The 8,866-nt window shown below is 38.9% G+C and overlaps 1 long non-coding RNA gene across 1 annotated transcript in view; it reads right to left on the reverse strand.

The window, feature by feature from the left end:
* LOC148188724 (uncharacterized) overlaps positions 1-8,866 on the reverse strand; it is a 232,205-nt gene that overhangs the window by 99,839 nt on the left and 123,500 nt on the right. The window lies entirely within an intron of this gene.

The raw sequence follows: 8,866 nt of genomic DNA on the forward strand, positions 1-8,866 counted from the left end.
GCCTGGTGCTGACAGTGCTCTACAGCTGAGCCACAGCAGAGCGATCTGGGACCTGCTTTGACATTTTCAACTTGATTCATTAATTTATGGTTGGCAGCCCTGGTGACATGCGTGCTTAAACGAGCTATACGCTCTGCCTATGCAGCCACTTGAAATGCACGATTTGTGTTTTATGAACTCACTCACAAAGGCTGGAAGTGTATCCTCATCTGGTCCTTGATGCCAAGCTTTACCATAAACTACCATCCACAAATACATATAGTCTCCTCCTCTTTTTCTCCCTCCTAACGTGAGATTACTTATTTTGAGACCCTGTTATTGAGACGCTCAAACGATCTTCCTTAATCTAAAATGAAAAAATAAATCCTCCTGCATATGAATGTGATTGAGACAAGCGTGTGCTTCCTGTGTTGGTAATATTCCCGGGTAAGTCGCGTTTGTGTTGAATCCAGATTTGTGGGGCTCCTCTTGCTAAGCCCTTGGAGTGAGGCTGCTGGGGTCGGGTGGTGTTGGGAGGTTCTTGAGGATAACTGCTAATGCTGCTCTGTTTACAATAGTATTATGAGAGTCTGTATACAGGCCAAAATCAGTGTCTGTGATTAACAAAGAAGAGGCAGCTCATTTAAAAATCTAAAGACATGGTAAAGGTTCACTGTGTAATGCTTTCTTTTCAATCTAGTCCTGCCTGCTACAAAATTATGTTTACATACAATTAATTTGCAACAACAATCATGTTTTGAATAAAGTATGATGCCATCCAGAGTGTGTTTTCTATTCACATAGTAAGAAATATTGCTAATTAACTTGTCTTGCAAGTCACAAAAATGTTTAAGCTAAATGCATCGGTAAAATGTTCAATTTAAGACTATTTTGTGCCACTGATACAATGATATTATAATGGCAAAAAAAATGCAAGTACATCCTTTCAAAGAGCAATGAACTCTTGATTCGACCAGAACTGACAGCAAAATGTGTCTATGCATCATTTTCTTTTCTGTTCATTAAATGTAGGCGCTGTGGAAAAAAAAAATGCTTAGGCGCTGCATCCAATTCCTCTAATTATAGTGAAAATCCTGCATTTTATTTATGTAATGTGTTGGCTGAAATTGTTGGTGACATTCTCACATAAACAAACACACGTAAACATGACAACAATATTGTGAGATATGTATGGACATCCCCTGATAACTGTTGCTTACCTAGATGAGTAATAATGTAATTTTATGACAGACCTAGACAAAATGGGTCTCATGCAGTAACATTCACCTACATTAGGCTTACATTTTCACTTAGATTTCTGCTAAGAGTCAAAATAAGACAAAAACTCTAGACACACCAAACGTTCTTAACCATACAAATCTGCTCCCAGGTGTGCTGAATGATGAATCCCAGTGGATCATAAATTGGAGGTGTATGGCTGATTGTTTGTTATTAGCATGGTAACTCCCCCTTAATACTACATAAGGGCAGGTGTTGTGCCAATACTCACATGGACAGTGAGTACATGCCTAAGTATTCGAGAGATGCCGATGTGGAGGCACCGAATTTGACTGACACATGTTTTGCCTAAGTAAGGCTCCAGTGAGTAATCTGAAAGCAGTGCTCTTGGCAATCTGAAACAGCTCAGCAGCTATTCATCCGTCTCATCAAACAGATCTGTGTGATCTCTAAAAACGCGTTTTCTGGATGGCCAGAGAAGAGCAGTATGAAAGGCATTCAGAAGCTGAATGCATGCAATATCATCCAAGAGTTCTTTATGGTCTTAACTATTATCAATGGACCAAAAGTATATCTTCAGCCCATAAATTCTGAGTAATAATTGAAAAAAATAAAATAATCTAATGTTGTTTATATAATATTATGTTTCTCAAATTAAAAACGTGTTGTCCTTGCGTTAGACAACAATTTGTGTACTGTGAACAACAATTTTTTTTCTTTTCTTTTTTTTATAATATCATCAGAATTTTCCCAGAAACCAGTGCAAAGCAAATTGTGGATACAAACAAAAATAAGAGGAAATTAATTTTAATTTTGCTTATTGCATGAGGCCCCAGTGGTTTATTAAAATATAACTGAAAGCAAGATTGTTCCGTTACCTTAACTTAAGTGCATTTATTGCCTAAACCCAAGCACAGACATAAAACAGCCAGTTTGCTGAACTGGATAGTATAATACTGACAGGTGTTTCTATATTCTGTCCATCCCATTTATATGAATGAGGGTAGGCTCAATAACAGCGATGCTTGAAACGTCACCTCCGTAGCAATTAAATAGTCCTATATATTCGCAGGAACATTAGTGTGAAAAATCTTTTTTCCATGTTTTACATGTTCTTCTTTCCAACAACTAGTATTTATTATCTGGATATGTGTGCATTTGTAAAGCTTTAGGCTAAATAACAAAAGCACCTATCTGTAAAATGCAGAACTTAACAGCACCACAGACTAAATCATACAGTTGAATCAAAACCACTCTTGCAGCAATTAAAAAAAAACTAAAACAAAACAGAACATCGTAAACTTCATGAAGGTAGTAGGTTTTTTGCAGGGCTGTTGTATTGGACTGCATTACTTTTGGGTGTACATAATAAACTGGACACTAAGTCTATAAATGGGATTTCAAGGAGGCAGGGGTTGTTTCAATCATAACATTGTTGTAGAGAAATAAGTCATTTTATGTACTCCAAGACACTCCAAGAACTGCAGGCTGCAGTTATTGATTGTGAAATGGTGCAATCACACTTCACAGAGGAAAGCATTCAAATATCTCTCTGTAGTCACTTGTATATCCATCACTTAGTATTCATACAGTTTATCCTGAAGCTATCTCAATTTGGGTGCATTATGTGCAGCTCAATATGTTATGTGCATGTATCATCCAGACAACATGAGGACACATACAGCCTCTCTGCCTGCGATTGCACACACATGCAGTCCCTTTTTGTGTGGTGCTCAACAGTGTTTTGAATCCAAAACTGATTGTGGAGAAAAGAGTCATAAATCTGTGTCCCCTGGGTCCACATCAAAGAGAGACATATAACCATAGGCCATTACAGTGTGTGTGGCTGTGTGTTTTTTGTACAGTATAGGCAAGAAAATATGTTTGTTCGTGTGTATATGTGTCTGTGTGTAACTGGCTGGAAAATATACAGCCCGGTTTTATCTCTGTACGCTCTCACTTATTCAGACAGCTCCATAATAATAACGAAGGAAAGTTCTCACTGACTGAGTGGGTCCCATCTCTATTCTTGCCGCAGGAGGCTGCCCAGCTTCTCGTCTGACTTTTGGAAAGACAGGCAATGATGATTACATAAATTATAGCGTGAGTGTATGAGAGGAGTGGACACCTTCAGGTGGCAAAACTGAGCAAGAAAGTTGGAGACAGCATGTGTTCACGCATGCATAAATATGCAGAATTAAACTCATCTTCTTGTCAGGTAAAATATGTTTACCATCACTCTACAATCTAATGCATCCCCTCCATTCTCATTTATTCCCTTTCACTCGGTTGGCTAATTGACTAAGAGGATGGACATGATGTAGCCAAATGTCACCTCGGTGCTGCTTCCAATCCCCATCACATGAAGCAAGTAATTAAGCAATGCTCTCTCCACCATTAGCCAGTTAGCTCATCGGTCGTCAGTCACCGGGATGTCAGCGTCCAGCAGCACGCAGTCCATAAGGGTGACAGCCATCAGCGACGTGTATATGGCTCTGAGATACAAAGTGGTTACAACGCTAATAACAGCTTTCAGCTTTATGTAACAGAGTGTATGTGTGTGGGGGTCATCTGATAGGGCTCCTGTCACAACATGTACAGAGCTTCTTTGGTCACTTATAGTTAATAACTAAAGAGAGAGACTTATAGCAAAGCAGAGTCAGTCCTCCACAACAAAGGTACAGAGTTTCAGCACCATGGACAGAGGTCTTTGTCCATGTTGCTCCAACAATAGACCACAGAGTCCTGAACAGATTTACAAAAACTATCCAGAACCACGAGCACAGTGTTCTCGAGGGTTAGGCCTGTATGAAAATGGCAAATCTACAAGTAATCATCAGTTACATAAAACGTGATATTTCAAGAAATCACGTTTAAGCAGGTTCAAGCTGTTACGCAGCTGCCCGAGTGGATCACGGACACTCTAGACAATTGCAGCAGACGTGCTGCAGCCGTTTTCAAGAGCATCCTGGAAGCTTGTCGAAAAACACACCTCATCTATTGTTTACGTAGCCGTGGCACGTTACACAGATCAGATTCTGAGTTTTCCTGCTATGAGGCACTGTATGTAAAATATAAATAAAACATGATTATGAGGATGAATGTATTTTTAAAAACTGAAACACAGCCATAAAACTTTGATCCAGGTCAATCATAACTGGTATTAACTTTTATAGGCTGCAGCACAACAAAGTAGCAAATAACAATAAACATTCAAATAGAAACAAAAATAAACAATTTAACAACACAGCCTGCTACTTACTTATGGTAGAAGCAAAAATGTTAAGGAAAAAAACTGCCACCTCAACAAATCTGTCTACAATTTGAGTGGAATAAAACTGGGTCTAAGTTGGAGTGCAGCGCACCTGCGCCCGGTGGAATCAAATCTCCCAGCTCTCTTACCGTCAAAGTGGCAGCAAAGATGACAAAAACAGGGATTTATTCATCTTGTATGGTGCCAAACTCAAGTGGATCACAACATACTGAGAACTGATTTAATCTGCAGGTGCTTATGTTCAAAATGAGACCAATTTTTTAATGGATGTCAGTTTTTGAGCAAAATGTAGCCTGCAATAGACCAGGTGAAACAGTGAGGACTCAGTGTTTATTTATTTATTTTTTTCACTGTGGTTGCCTCATTTTATTATTAATTAACTTATGGCAATGGCAAAGTGAATGATATTTTCGCTCTCAATGGCAGAGAAAAACAGGTTTTATTTTGGCATTTAACAGGGGCTTTCATTCCTAATTTCAGGTTTTGCCAAGTTATGCAAACTTAAAACTTCCTCAATGTATACCCTTTGCCATGATGAATTCCTAATTATGTACATTTTCACAGCTCTAATTCCATCAGTGCAACAACCTCTGCCCTTTTTTATTGACCAGCCCTTATTTTCTGATGCTCATGCATGAGAGTTTACAGTAGAAAAGATTCGACTTTGTCACCGCACACAGTAAGAACCAATACCACAAAATACTGAAACCACCGCAAACTGAAGCAAAAGTGTATATACAAGATAAACTAATATAGAGAATAACTAATGGATGAATGGGGCAATTACAAGGCACACAACAATGATGCATGAAAAAAGACAGAACATACAAAATGTAAAGCAGCTAAGACAAGTCAGAATGCAGCTATGTTCGGTATAGTTTGAACAGAACCTCATAAATAGTGCCGTGGACAGTAGCATGGGTATGATTCAGTATGTGTGAAGACTATTTCAGTTACAGGAAAATAGAGCTAAATGAAACTTTGAAGATAGTTTTATGGAAAGGCATTCATCATTTTTTTATCCCTCACTTATTACTGACAGCAATGAGTGAGCCTCTATTCTTGAGTTCTCCACTCCGCCATTTCTCTTCTTCATTTACTTCCATCTTCATCTCACCAAAGTGAAGTGAGTGAAAGTGTCAGTCAGAGGAGTTGTTCAATAACGTTGTGGAAGTCAAGTGCTGCATCTAATCATCCCGATCTAATTTCGATGTGTTTGCCATCTCCATCTCTATCTTTAACCAGACATCCAGGCCTCTCGCACAGTCTACATAAGAAACTGAGCAGGGAACAGAGAAATCAAGGCGCTACCATTTGCTCCCGATATGTGTCGGTGGCAGCAGGAGGGAGTTATTTTCATAATCTGAGCCTTTTTCATTACCGTGCAAGCTGGAGGTGAGGGAGAACTCCTGCCCTTTGGATCACATAATCAGATAGATGATGGCAGGAGAATAAGATTTAAGAATCACCCTGCTGACAGACACACATGCAAACACTGATCCATGCATAAATGTATGTACAGTCAAGGACATGTGCACATACTTAATAAAGCCTGATCAGAAGCAGTGGTGGAAGGTACATGCACTCAAATACTGTACTTAAGTAATACTGGCAGGTGCTTGACTTTTTAAATTTTCTACTACCATCTAGAGCCTTGCATAGAACTGTTTCCTAATCCTGCTCCCTCTGGATTTCTGACCATTATTGCCAGCTCCCACAGAGTATGTTATCTATGCCCACCCATTGCCACAGGTTGTGTGTCAGCTCCCGCCCGCACCTGCAAACACTGGGCCTCGTTCACAAACAGTGTGTACACACAGATCTGTACTTAAACCATGCGCATGAACATTTTTGTAGAAATCTGGAATTTATCAGTAATTTCTTATCTGAATTTGTTCCTACTCTGCCCACAAATTTAGAAGTGGCTGCCCATACGCATACATAAATGATAAAGGGCCAGCTGTCATAGACATTTTAAATAAATGCACAATGTATCAAAACTGTAATCATGTAAAAAAAAAAGGGGGGGGGCTTGATGGACAACATCTACAGCCATTGCTAATGCACTGATCAAATGAATGAAATAACTATGGAACTGACACCCTTTCATCTTCATCAAACATTAATTAAAAATAAATCAACTGTGAAAACAGTGTTCCAGTTTTTATTTTATAGAAACTGTGCATATGTTCATTCGTAGTCAACTGGTTGAATACCTATTAATAGTCATGCAGGGTATGAAAAACATTCTGATTTACTGCCAAACAGGTGGTAAGATGGCATATCTAACCTTGCTGAAAGATACTGCAGTCGAACATGTTTTTGACTCCCATTACACACACAGACGTGCATCTGGGCCTTAATATGTGCATGAAAACAACTTCACCATGTTCTCCATGATACATCTCTGGGCAAACGGATTTCCTAATACAGAGAAATGGGGGCATGGCAGTATGCTGATTGAAGACAGCAGGCATGCATCTGTCAGTTTAGAGTGATTCTGATTGTCTAACATACCCACAGTGCTAAGAACAAAATCTGCTGCTGCACACGTGTCATGAATCAGATGGTGATTTTACCTGCACACTTACCTTATGTGCAGAGTAAGTGCGTTTCTATGCACATATTAGTAAATGAGGTCCATTGTGACCATACATACTCTCACAATAGACTGATTATCAGTAGACTGAGTCTTCCCCCGTAGCAGGGAAAACACTTTATTTTACTGTTGTATTAAAAAAAAGACAGGCACATCTGTCAGTAATAAGTAGCAATATTCTCTTCTAGTGTATAATAACATTCATTATTACAGTTATGCTGATGTTTCTGGGATTCAGTATTATAATTATTATCCGTAATATTCCTGAGAAATTTCTCTAAATGTGTGGCTTGCTTTGCTTGTCTTCTGTATTGTAATACAATGCCTTTATCTTCTTTTCCACTTCCCTTGTTAACATCTTCAACCTTCATGTTAATTATTCTGCGTGACCCACACATTTTTGTTTTTGACTGCTAGCTTGCTCCCACCCGTGGCAAAGATAAAACTCTCGCTCTCATGAGATTTGTGTTGGGTTGCGGGGGATCCCAATCCGAATGCAAATGCAGTCTTCAACAATTAACTATTACAACTGTGGTCCATTATGCTTTTGAGGGTAATATTGTTCTTTTTAGTCCAGAAATGTATTTAATATCTTAAGTTACTTGTCAGATTTATGTTTGATAGTACAAAACATAATGAACAAAATCAATTGTAATGTATTTTTCGTGGTTAAGATAAGAAATGATCCTAGGGGGAATTAACAAGATAACCAGCAGTATATAAAGTAATTCAAGGAAGTCCCATCTTTACCAGCTGCAACATTAAAGTGATTCACACATTAATGAATAAGTAAGAAGAATCCAATAATTTAATTACAATTCAGAAATGAAACATTCTGCATAACTTTTACTTTTCATATTTAAAGTATATTTTGATGCTAATATGTTAATGTAATATGTTACACACACACACACACACAAACCTATGTAATACACACACTGGTACCAACATAAATCCTGACAGGCAAATGTGATAAAAGAATACAGTGAGATGAAGGAGTAATATCTGCCCATATAAGGACAACATGTCCGGCTCAATAATGTAGTCTGCAGAATGGAGACTGCTGGGGTGATCAGAGGGATGCTTGGCAGTAATTACAGGAGCACGAACACAAACACACAGACCTACTCAAAGGCACACATATACACACACTAAAAACACACATGCACAAGCGCTCATGCATGCAAACAAGCATTAATGGACAGGCCTCCTTTTCAATTATAGCAGCAAAGAAGGAGAGGAGACAGCTAATATCTGGCTCACTGTAGCTATGCAAGATCTAGATTTGATGGCTAAGGTTACAGGTAGCTGCACTTTCTGTCAACCCATATTTTCAAAAAATGGTAAAGAAAGTTTGATAAGAAAAAGAGCAGACAGAGAGAGGCGAAAAGTGGAAAGAAGAGGGTTCTTTTCAGGTCAGCTCTCGGTTGCCAGCAGGTCCCTGCATTAATTAGACAGGGTTGTGTATGTGTATGAGAGAGAGACAAAAGAGAGAAAGAGGGGCTGAGAAAGAGAGTGTGTTATTGCATGTGTGAATATTTGTGCCTGTGTTAATGTGAGCAATGTGTAAGTGTGCAGTTAACTGGATAAGGGAGCAATGTATGAAGCCCTCTCCTCCTCACATATCCCCTCTCTGCCAGACCATTGTCATAAATCCAGATAAGGGTTTACTTGACAACAGCAACTGACCTTTTCCTTCATTTAGTCCATTCTATATCACAGCTGAATACTGAGAGGAACTTACAGGCACCAGCTACAAAGACAGAGAGAGCTGT

The sequence above is a fragment of the Plectropomus leopardus genome, chromosome 9 (assembly GCF_026936395.1).
Source record: "Plectropomus leopardus strain MGB_pleo_1.0 chromosome 9, ASM2693639v1, whole genome shotgun sequence".
Taxonomy (NCBI): Eukaryota; Metazoa; Chordata; class Actinopteri; order Perciformes; family Serranidae; genus Plectropomus; species Plectropomus leopardus.